The following is an 11,210-nucleotide window of genomic DNA, read 5'->3' on the forward strand; positions in this document are numbered from 1 at the left end:
GCCCAAAGTAGAATATACCATGAGCGAGAAATAAACTTTATTATTATTATTATTATCCTCACCCAAGGCCACTTTTCATTACTTTTAGAGAGACAGGAAGGAAGAGAGAGACATCAATGTGAGAGAGAGACATTGATGGGTTACCACCTATATGTGCCTGGACCTGGGATCAAACCCACAATCTAGGTATATGCCCTGACCGGGAATCAAACCCATAACCTTGCAGTTATGGGATGACGCTCTAACCAACTGAGCCACACTGGCCAGAGTGAAATCAACTTTTATTTGGGGGCCCTTTGTTATAACTGTTAGCCCATCTTAACTAAGATAATGTTTTTATTACCTCCATCCTAAGGAACTTCTTTTTGTTTTAAAGAAATCCATCTTAGATTTCCTTCAAAATAGCAGCCCTCTACTGCCTTCAACCTGGGATCCCCCAGCTGGAATGTGTGTACTTCTGGCTCTATGCCTGGTGCCCACCTGAACCCAAGCCATCTTCTCCAGCACCTCGATGTACAGCTTCACCCCTTGCCCTCAGGCCCCTCTGCCCCAGATTTCCTTGTTTCATTATGTCTAGTTTGTGGCTTTCTTGTTCTATCCATTCTGCCCCCCCCCTCCATGACCCTACAATTACTTCAGCCGTTGCCTGGGGTCCAAAGACCAGGGCTTTCCCCCCTGAGAAGTAGCTCCCTGAAGCCTGGGTGTGGGGCCGGTTCGCTGCTGAACTTCCTCATGCCTGGCAGAAGATGAGCACGCAGGGTGTGCTTCTGCAATGCTGTGGTCTTCGCGAGTCCACAGTGTGCAAGGACCTGAGCGGGCTGTTCCAGGAACCCCGTTTTCCTGGGGCACCTGGATTCCGGAGGGATAAGCTGGCCTCTGCCCCCCTGGCTCTTTTACTCAATGGGCTATTGCAAGGCTCCAGAAGGTGGGGGCTCGAAGCCCAGGCTGCTTCGTTCTGGCCTCACTCCCAACACAAATGTACCCTGGCTCTGGCTCCAGGCCCCTCCCTGCTGGGAGACTGGGAGACTGGGAGACTGAGAGACAGGTCACCCCCATTATATCCCCACTGTGGGCAACCCTTTCCACCACTGTCCCTCAGCGGGAGGGCTGCCCCCTATTGTTTAAATAATTCAGTTGGTCTCCAAACTACCTTTAACCCTTTGCCGACCCTTTCAGCCCTCAGTTATCTTCATGTAATAATAATATCAACTCTATGTGTGCGCGCGCTAAGCCATTTCCGTCCTAGATCTTCCCGATCCCTGGCACCGCCTCTTGGAGATAAAGGCCTTCGTCATCCCCATTTCACAGATGAGGGAGTGGAAGTTCTGGGAGCCGCTCCCCAGCAGCCCCCAGGACCACCCGGGAAGGCAGCAGCAGGAGCCTGGCCGGCGGGGTGGGTTGTAGACAGACTGCCCAGGGCTGCTTTTACACTCTCAGCAGTGGGAGGAAAGCTACTGGGAGGGGAGCAGGAGGGAGGGCTCCTTCCCCAGGGGCTCCAGGCAGCTCCCAAGCCCGCCCCTGCGCAGGTCCCTCCCCTTCCCTGCCCCTTTCCATGGGTCCTTGACCCCTGCCCACACCAACCAGCTGCTTTGGCCCTGCCCTGGAGCCCATCCCCTCTCCCTCTCCTGTTCCCACCACCGGAAGCTTGGCTGTTGGCTCTGCCCAAGCACACCCAGCAGCATGCTTCTCTGAGGTTGTGTGTTCACTTTGCAAAACAGCAGAAATTTATGGCCCAAGTAATTGATCACGGTGCCACTGCCTCTCTCCGTCTCCCTCGGCCTCCTAATTCCCTTCTCCTCGCTCTCCTTTCCCTTTTTTCTCAGTGCACCATCTGCGGTGTGAGAGAAAAGGAAGCCAAGAAGGGGGGCGGAGGTTCTAGTCACATGAACCTCAGTTTCCCCATCTGCAAAACGCAGATGCTAGTCATACCTGCTCTTGAGTGAGCTGGGCCCCAAGGATGCTGGGGACGTCACTCCCCAGAGCAATCCTGTAAGGGGGGTGGCTTTGGGGCCTACCTTCCAGATGGGGCCCCTGGGGCCCCGAGAGCTCAGGTCATTTGCTCAGGCTCACAGAGCTGGTCCACAGCAGCCCTGGGGCTTGAACTCACATCAGTTGCGCTGCAAAGCCCAAACCACTAGGCAATATGGCCTTCCTTTCCCATCAGGGTCAATCAGAGCAGAGGCGATCCTTGCTAGGCCTCCCCGTCCCCATGTGGCTTCATCCTGGGGCTAACTATGGGGTAGGAACAGAGGGAAATGGGGGATGTTCTTTGCAAACTGTAGAGTGCCATGAAAACGAAGGAAAACTTCACAATCGTTTCCATCCCTCAACTGTCCGAGAGACTCTGGGACCTAAGAGCTTGCCGGGGCCTCGGATTCCTCCCTCCCCTCCTCCCAGAGACCCTGCCTGCCAGGCCCCGACACCTGCCAGCATCCTGGTGCCTGTAGGGAGGTCCACAGAATCTTCTGGAATGATCCACAAAAGGACTCTGAAGAGCACTTCACTTGCTCGTCACATGATAGAGGGGGCACCCAGGCCTGGGAGGGGTGGCCCAGGTCCCCTTGAGCTTTGCAGGCCTTTTGGAAAGCCCCCTCCAGACTCCCAGCCCAGTGCTCCCTGGGTTGACAGCCATTCCTGCTTCTTCTGTTCACTTTTTTTGGGGGGGTCGGGGGTGTGTGTGTACCATTTCCAGGGGCCGAGGGCTTGTCTTTTTCCCTCCACTCCTTTCTGGTTCTCAGCCTCGCTGCCTCTGCATCTCTGTCTCGCTCCCGGCCTCCACCCGCAGGTCAGGACTTGCCCCCTCCCGGGCGGGCGGCTGCAGGGCCAAGCGCAGCTCCTCTCCCACTCCCGTGGCCCCCAGCCTCCTCCCTTCCCCTGGGGGGCCGCAGCTGGGGGGCAGCGCGCGGTTCCGCCCCCCTTCCTGGGGGGACAGGAGGCTCGCGCCCCTCCGGCGGAGATGAGAGCCAGGCAGCAGCACACAGAACAAACAGAATTTTTTTTTTGCAACTAGAGGGGGAAGCACAGAGCTAAAAATAAAACGAAAAGATCAGTATCTGTCAGTCTGACAGCTGATTGGCTGCTCGGAGATGCATATAATTACCGGCAACTGGCGCTGGGTAGGCAAAGCCGGGAGAAACTGCTGAGACGAGGTTAGGATTTAACCTTTAAATTCTGGAGCCACCGGAAGCCGCGGGGAGGACGACGGGCGTCGGTGCTAATGAGGCTGGGGGGCGGGCGGCGGGCGGCGGGCCGCCGAGGCGCGGGGCAGGGCGGCGGGGGCCCCTCCGGGAAGGCCCCGGGAGCCCTCGGCCCGGGCCGCCGCCCCCATCAGGCTGGAGCGCGTCTGATTGGGCGGCCAGGAGGCGGCGGTGGTCCTTTCCCCGCCCAGCTGGGGGGCGGTGACTTCGGGGCAGTTGGGGTCTCACCCCAGCATTGTGAGGGGGGCTGCCTCGGGCCCTGGGCTCCTGCCCGACGGGCCTCCCAGCAAGGCCCACCCCGGCCCCCACCCGCCTTCCTGCGCCTTTGCCCGCCTGGCGTCCGTCGTCCAATCCATCCCATCCCCCAACCTTCCCCCCTACACCCCCAGAGTTACCCCCATCCTGGTGTTGGCTGCTCCCCCTGGGGAGGTCATCCTGGCACCTCAGGCTTGTCCTGGGTCCCCAGAGAGAGGAAAAAGGCAGGCCTTAGGGGAGGTTGTGGTCTCACGGAGCCTCAGTTTCTTCATCTGTAAAATGGGGGAGATGGTGATAGGCCCGGCCATTTGGCAGCCACCACGGGCGAGAGGAGCCCAGTGGACCCAGGGGATGCAGGTGGTGCTCCCAGTCAGGAACTGGCGCTTTCTCTCTTAGACCCGGCCCCCACCCCTGTGAACTGGGAGTGAGTTCGTGTCCCCTGATTCCCCTTCCCCCATGATGGGGGTGGTGGTGGTGGTGGTGCAGTGAGTGTTAGGTGAGCCCAGGTAGGTGATGGGGCTCCATTAAACCGCCTCCCGGGGGAGGTGGCAGAGAGCTTCTTGCAGCTCCTTGAACCCACCCTGTCACCCAGCCAGGCCTTTGCCCAGACTGTGGCCTCTGCCTGGAGCGCCTTGCCTTCCTCTCACTGCAGCCCTTCCCCTCAGTGCCTCTTCCTCTGGGAAGCCCTCCCTGATACCCCAGCAGGTCCTCTCCTGCAGCTCCTGGGGGGTCTCATCTCACGACCAGACCCTGTGAGGGCAGGAACCACATGCCTGGCCCAGAGCGCCTCAGGAAGCAAGGCCTCCAGATCCCCGAGGTGGGGCCTGTCCTGTGGCCCTGGGAGCCAAAAGGAGGTAGAAGCACGCTGCCCAGGCTTTGGGCAAGCAGCAACCTTGGGTAGTGGGGAGCTCCCTTCTCCCAGTGCCTCAGTGGGCCCTCAGTGCCTGGGGAGCCCCTGGCCCTGCCATCTGAACACTGACATTTTGAGGTGACACTCAAGAGAAGCCACCCCTTGTGTGCCTCCTGTGAGAGAGGGTTAATGCCACGGTCCTGGCCTTGGCTGCTCCCTCCTCAGAAAGTTTCAGTCTGCCTGCCTAGCCTTGGCCCCTTCCCTGTGTTGAGGGGGGCGGAGGGAGTGGGGGGCTGCCACTGGGCGAGAAGACCAAGAAAGCTGCTATGGAGGCTCCTTGTATCCCCACAATGCCTCGCTGAAGGCCATGCTGCTGTTCTTCACTTTTGTTTTGGTTAACCACATTTTGCAGATGAGGAAACTGAGGCACAGAGTGGTTAAGCAACATGGCAGGGCCTGAATCCACCCAGCCCCCTGTCTTCCGAGGCTGGGCCCAGCAGCCCCTGCCTCTGAGAAGGATCACAAGGAGGTGCAGGGAAGGGAGATGTTTCTGGAGCAGCTCCCGTGAGACCTTCCAGGCAGATAAATTGGCGCAGAGAGTCTTGAGGAAGCTTTGTGTGTGGTGCGCAAAGGGGTTCCCTTTGGTGTTTCTGAGAGATCAGGACGATTTAAACCGCTTTCCCCTGATGCGGGCATGTCAGACGGGGGTTTCTTCTGAACGTGACATGGTGGTGAGACTGGGCCCCCAGGCAGCCCGGGTTATTCAGGTTACAGAAGTAATAATAGCAAAGGCAGCGACAAAGGCCGTTTTCAGGGACTGAGCGTGTCCCGTGTGCTCAGTGCTGGGCTCCGCCGTGACTCGGATGCGCACTCTGAACCCTCATCCCCCACCTGGAGAGGGGTTAGTCTCACCCCCGTGTTCTTTCCTTTCTGCTGGCGCCTGAGTCTGTTAGCCGCCACCTTTGCTGTCCCCGTTAGGCCATGAGCTTGGTGATGGTGCCACTCTGGCCTGTCCCATTCATTGCCATGTTCCTGGCACCCAGCACCAACTCCACCAGGAGCAGCTGGACAGCGAAGCTTTGCTGGACACGGTTCAGATGCACAGACAGGGTCAGAGAGGCCACGCAGCTTGCCAGGAGGGAACCCCGGGCTGCTGTGGCCCTAGAGCCCGCCTGGATCCTAGTCTCCACCTCACACCGCTGCTTAAGAGACCCTCTCTGAGACCCCACCCCAAGAAAGCCACAGAGCAGGAACTCCCCCACCCACCACCCACTGTTCTCAGGCCCTGTACCAAAACCCAGGAGGCTTCTGACCTGAATCTGCCCCCTCCCCACTGGCTGCCTGGTAGGTGGGAGAAAGAGGTTAAACGTTCTTTTTTTAAAAATCTTTTCCACAAACCATATGTGATTCTTATCCCTATACTTTAAGAAATGCTGGTTAAAACAAAAAAAGTCTGATCCCTATACAGTGCCTGAGCCCCTGCCCTGTGCCCAGCGCAGCCTCTGGCCCTTGGAAGGCTGGATCTTAAGACCCCACTCGGATGTGCTCTGTGCTAAACTCTTTACCTGCCTGGGTGGTCCTCACGGCAACCCCAAGGGGCCTGTGACCGGGATCGCCTTATCCCAGGTGAGAAAACCGAGGCGCAGAGGGGAAGCGACTCGCTTTGGGTCCCACAGTGAGGAACTGATGAGCCCGGTTCTGGACCGGGGTGCTCTGTTCTGCTTGGAGCAGGGTCCCAGCTCGGTATAGGGGACCCAGCGTAGGGATGTGAGTCCTGACTGCAGGGCAGTGGGCGAGCTGTCAGGACACAAAGATGAACAAGAGGGGGCCCCTGCCCTGGACGAGCTCCTCTCCTGGGAGAGGGGGACGCGTTAGCAGGCCCAGTGAAAACACTGGCATAGCAGGGGCACCCGAAGCTTCCTAACTGATTCATCCCATAAACAATTGCTGGAAAGCGCCCCTACAGGGGCCCCCACAGGGTCTTGCTTTACAAAAGTCCCCTGATTTTTGCATCCATATCAGAGCTCCAGGCTCTTCGCTGTGACTGATGGCTAAATGGTACATTATTTTTAAAGATTTTATTTTTTTTATTTTTAGAGAGAGGGGAAGGTGGGAAGAAAGACAGGGAGAGAAACATCACTGTGTGGTTGCCTCTCTTGCCCCCAACCGGGGACCTGACCTGTGGCCCCCTGGTTCAATCCACTGAGCCACACCAGCCAGGGCTGGATGGTGCATTTTTTTATACCTCAACATGGACTCCTTTTGGGTTGTATTTGAAACCCACTTGGCTTGTCCTTCACTGTGGTGTTCTAGTCCATGGTCCAGGGGCCTCTGGCCCAAGACCTCCAGTTCATGCTACTCAGACACATGAGAACCATTTTTAAAAAGCAACTGTGTCCCTCCCCCCAGCCCCCAACTCAACCCTGTGCCCAAAGGTGACTTCAGCTCCTGGAATGAAGGATGTCTTCCAGTGGACATGAGCCCTGGGGTCCCCACCAGCCATACGACGTCTCTAGACAGAGGACAGGACGTGTGTCCCTGTGAGGGGCTGCGAGGTGAAGCCATCAATGGGTTTCAAGCCCCCGCATCCATCGGTCTGCAGAGCGCTGGCCTTTGACCACCGAGTTCTCCTGGCCAGAGCCTCCAAGGCCTCAAAGCTCCTGAGGGTGTGGGGTCTGGGTGGGAGGGATAGAAGGGAGGGCTCTGCCTAGAAGGAGCAAGAACCCCCCCCCCACCGCCACACACTCGGCCACACCCAAGGTGGGAAGGAAGGTGCTGAGCCCAGTGGAAGCTGCGTGGAGAGGCTCACACCCCTCTCTCTGCAGGTTGGCACAAGCAACTCAAGTTTGTCTGTGGCTGGTTTCCTCCTGGCTCCCCGGAAACCTGCAAACAGGAGCCTACACGCCATCCTTCTGGGTCAGCTTTTCGTGGAGAATGTGGTGGGAGGGGCAGCTGGTGAAGACCTGGGATGTGGGGCTATGCTCTCTTTGCCTCCCAGAACGTCCTATGGGGCTGCCTCTGCATCCCCAGCCCCCCATGGGGCTGGGTGGGGGTGGGGAAGCACTCACTTCATTTTAAAGAAAATATAAGAAAGCAGGAGCTCCTGCTGAAAAATAATTGAGACGAATGTCCCCCGCCCCCCTTTGGGAACTCAAGCTTCCAAGCGAATTCCTGTCCACATTCCCACCAGAAAAGTTCCTCCTGCTGTTACTGACCTCAAAGCCCACGTCTGCCCAAGGAGCAAACTGCTTCTGTTGAGCAATATAAGCTTTCCCATGTGGGGCTGGTCCAGGGCGACGGTGATGTCTGCTCAGCTCAGCCCTGGGGTCTGAGTGGGCACAGGGGGCTGATACAATCCCACCCAAAGCAACGGAGGCCTGGCCCTCAGTAAAAAGACAGTGATTGATGGGGATCTCAAGAGGCTGTACATGGCATGGACCCGCCCCCCAGATAGCTTTTGAGGGACCCCAGGGAACCCCTGATTGGGAACCCCTGGGTTAAGCTAGTTGGGGTGGGGGTGCAGCTCCTCGACCATCCACTTCCCCATCGGGAAGTCCTCACGCCACAGGGCCGTGCCATTGACCTGCTGTGTGACCACGGGTAGGTGAGGTGGCTCCCCCTCTCTGAACCTCTGGGTCCCATAGCGTCTCTCCTGGGTTGTCAGTGTTCTGTGAGGGCTTGGCGTCTACGGTTGTCATTATCTCTCGTTCAGGTCTCCTGACCTGCCACCCTGTCGTGCCCTGATCATGTCACCGGATTTCTGTGACGAATGGGAGACACAGGTGTTGGGCGCATCGCCTCTGAGAAGCAGCCTGGGATGAGACAGAGCCTAGAAGGGAACTGGGGAGAGCAGGCACAGCAGCCTCTTAGGGGGCAGGTGGGGCACCCCGAGCTGGCAGCTCTGCGGTGCATCCGAGCACCCCCACCTTTAATGTGTCCCAGATCGCTTGGGGATGTTGTTCAGACGCAGATTTGGATGCAGAGGCCTGGGCAGGGGCTCCCAGGTGAGGCAGGAGCTGGCCCGGTGGGGGCTATACTCTGAGTAGTGAGGTGCCCACAGGCAGACCTCTGGCCCTTGGTGTCTGAAAACGGTGGCTCCAGACTGGCCTGCGAGCCCCAGAATGTCCAAGCTGGAAGAGATGAAGCAGCGTGAGGGTGAAATTATGTTTTCAACAAAAGAAAAGACCTCTGCCTTCTAGCGTGTAGAACGATCTCGGTTCCCACCCCCACAGAGCCTCAGGGGCCCGAAAGAATGTGGTTTTCTGAGCACAGCCTTCCCTCGCTGAAGCGAGTGGATTCGCTCTGTAAAAGTTGCCTGCAAAATGAATTTTTCTATATCAAATGCTATTTTCCAGTGGCTCGTGTTTAAGACCATGGTTGCATTCCCACCAAGAAACACCCAGCGCTGAGGCATCGGCTTTGAGGAAGAGGGGCGTGGGGGTCAAGGGCACAGCGCGGCCCTGTGTCATGGGCTACGGAGCAATGAGAACTGGAGCTACAGAGTTTGGGAACCAAAATCTAAATCCCACATGGTCCCCAGAGAGGCCCAGTTTCCCAGCCAGACACACTGGCCCAGACCCCTGACCAACACCACCGATTGTAAGACCGGTGGGACCAGAGGGGACCCAGGGCAAACCCAGCCCCTCCAATGGAAAAGGAGCCCGGAGAGCTGGTCCGCTGTGGTTGGCCGGCCATCTTGTTGTGTATAAAATGCCACAGACCCTGCTTTGAATATCAGGCTGGGAGTGACTTTGATTTTGTACGGGGCACAGTGAGTAATGGGCGCCAGGACCCTGCTGCGGGGGTAGTTGGGCTGTGTTTCCCAAAGAGTGCGGACCGGAGCTCCACAGGCTGCTGAGAAGGCCCGGGCTGGGGGTGCTGGGTTTCCCACCCAGAAGGCTCTGCTTGGGCGTGCCAAGGACCGCTGGGAATCTCTAATAAGACTAAAGTCCACAGTCTGCCCACACTTGACCATTGCTTTTCTGAGCATATTCTGGGACCAGTATTCCAAGGAACGCACTTTGGGAATCCAGTCCATGAAGGACCCCCATAACTAGAAGATCCCTCCGCTCCTAATTAGTTGCCCAATTAGTATCGTTACCTGCATAACAAATACCCCAAACAGAGTGGCTTAAGACGCTAAGTTTGGATTATGGCACAGTTTCTGGGGGAAGGGAATTCAGAGTTGGCAGACCTGGCCGGGTCCAGCCTGTGGTCTCCTTGGCGGCGTCAGTCAAGACGTTAGCTGGGCTGCTGCCACCTGGGGCTTGACTCGGGCTGGAGGACGGACTTCTGGGAAGGTTCGTGCCCAGGGCTGGGGAGCGCACTGGTGCTGGCGGGAGGCCTGGGCTCCCTGCACACGGGCTTCTCTGGAGGGCGGCAGCGTGAGTGTCTTCACGATTTGACGGTTGGCTTCCCCCAAGATAGTGATGCGGGAGGGCAAGACTGAAGCCGGTGTCTTTTATGACCTCGCCATGGGCAACACGAGTGGTGGCACCTGCTCTGTCCTATTGGTCACACTGCGTGGTCTTACTCATTGTGGGAGGAGCCTGGCTCGCAGGCTGACTACCATGGCAACCGTTACTTCAGTAAAAGGACAGGTAACTTGGCTCCTTCATGCTGCTGGTCTCTTACCATTTAGTGCCAATCAGTAACTTTGAGAAATGAACCTGCTCACCTGTGAGGTGAAGGGTAGAGGAGGAGACCGGGAGTTTAGGTGCCACACCAAGCTCCCGTGAACAGCAAGAATAATAGTCCGGCCCCGTTCGTGACATGTGCGTCTGTGCCAGGGGCATCATGGCACTGTGCTGCCCCTGTCCCCGAGCAGTAGGTTCCACCAGGATATCCAAGGTAGACCCCTTAACTCTATGAAACACATAAAAAGGTGTGTGTGTGTGTGTGTGTGTGTGATGACGTAGTGGCATGGGTTATGGCACAGTTTCTATGGGAAGGAAATTCAGAGGTGGCTATAGTAATGCCACCTGCTCTCCCTCCTGGAAGTTCAGGGACAAAATTGGTGACTCAGGTGAACCCACGTGGAGGAGAGTGGAGAGTAGACAGGATGGATAAATGCCAAAGATAAACAAATAATGAATAGGTGAGATCAAATATTTATGCCATGTACCTTAACAAAAGGAGGGGTCGGGCGAGCCAGGGGGAATCTTCGCTTTATTGGGGCCTCATCGCTGCGAGGCAGAGAGGCCTCGAAGTGAGACCGTGCCCGAGACACCTGCATCCCAGGCCTGCCCGTGTCTGTCATTAGCTGTGTGACCTGGGCAGGGGACTTCCCAGTCCTCAGTTTCCCATCTGTAAAATGGAATGATAATGGCAAACTCCTCTGGTTGTGATGAGGGTTCAGGGGGACAATCCCTGGCCCAGTCCAAGGGTTCTGGAATGCTTTACCATGGCGAAGCTGATGCCCGGTCACCGAGGTGGTAGCACCCAGGTTCAAAGAGTGCTTATAGAAACTCTACTGCCTGGAAGGGACCTTGCTCTGCAACCAGGAATGGACCCAGAGCCACAGGATAGATAGACCCTTGCTGCTGCAGGGGTGACCCCAGGAGGCTAGAAGGCACTTGGCCTCTCCTTCCTGGGAGCATGTGCAGGCATGGAGCAGCCCGCCCCCTTCCAGTCCTGTTGGGGCACGATTTCAGCAGAGGGAACGTCCTGGGGGTGTTTCCCCTCCGAAGTCGAGACCCGCAGAGCAGGACTTTGGGAGCTCTGGTTGAGTCTGCTGTCCCCACAAGCACACGAGGCCTAGAGACTCTCAGAAAACAGAAGACAGGCTCTGGTTTCGACCCTGCAGCCTGGGCCCGGGCACATGGAGGCCATCTTTGGGTCAGGCTGGCTTGTGAGCACCTGTCTCTACCCCTTGGGGCTGTGTGACAGTGGGCAAGGGCCTCCGTCTC

General features: G+C 57.5%; 1 long non-coding RNA gene across 1 annotated transcript; it reads left to right on the forward strand.

The window, feature by feature from the left end:
• Positions 1 to 3,114: 3,114 nt before the first annotated feature.
• LOC150013810 (uncharacterized) lies at positions 3,115 to 8,751 on the forward strand. Its single transcript, XR_016510829.1, has 3 exons — positions 3,115 to 3,149; positions 7,128 to 7,218; positions 8,658 to 8,751. It is a non-coding gene; the product is annotated as an uncharacterized LOC150013810 (long non-coding RNA).
• The last annotated feature ends 2,459 nt before the right edge of the window (positions 8,752 to 11,210 follow it).

The sequence above is a fragment of the Furipterus horrens genome, unplaced genomic scaffold (genome assembly GCF_987537825.1).
Source record: "Furipterus horrens unplaced genomic scaffold, mFurHor1.1.pri manual_scaffold_4, whole genome shotgun sequence".
Lineage (NCBI taxonomy): Eukaryota > Metazoa > Chordata > Mammalia > Chiroptera > Furipteridae > Furipterus > Furipterus horrens.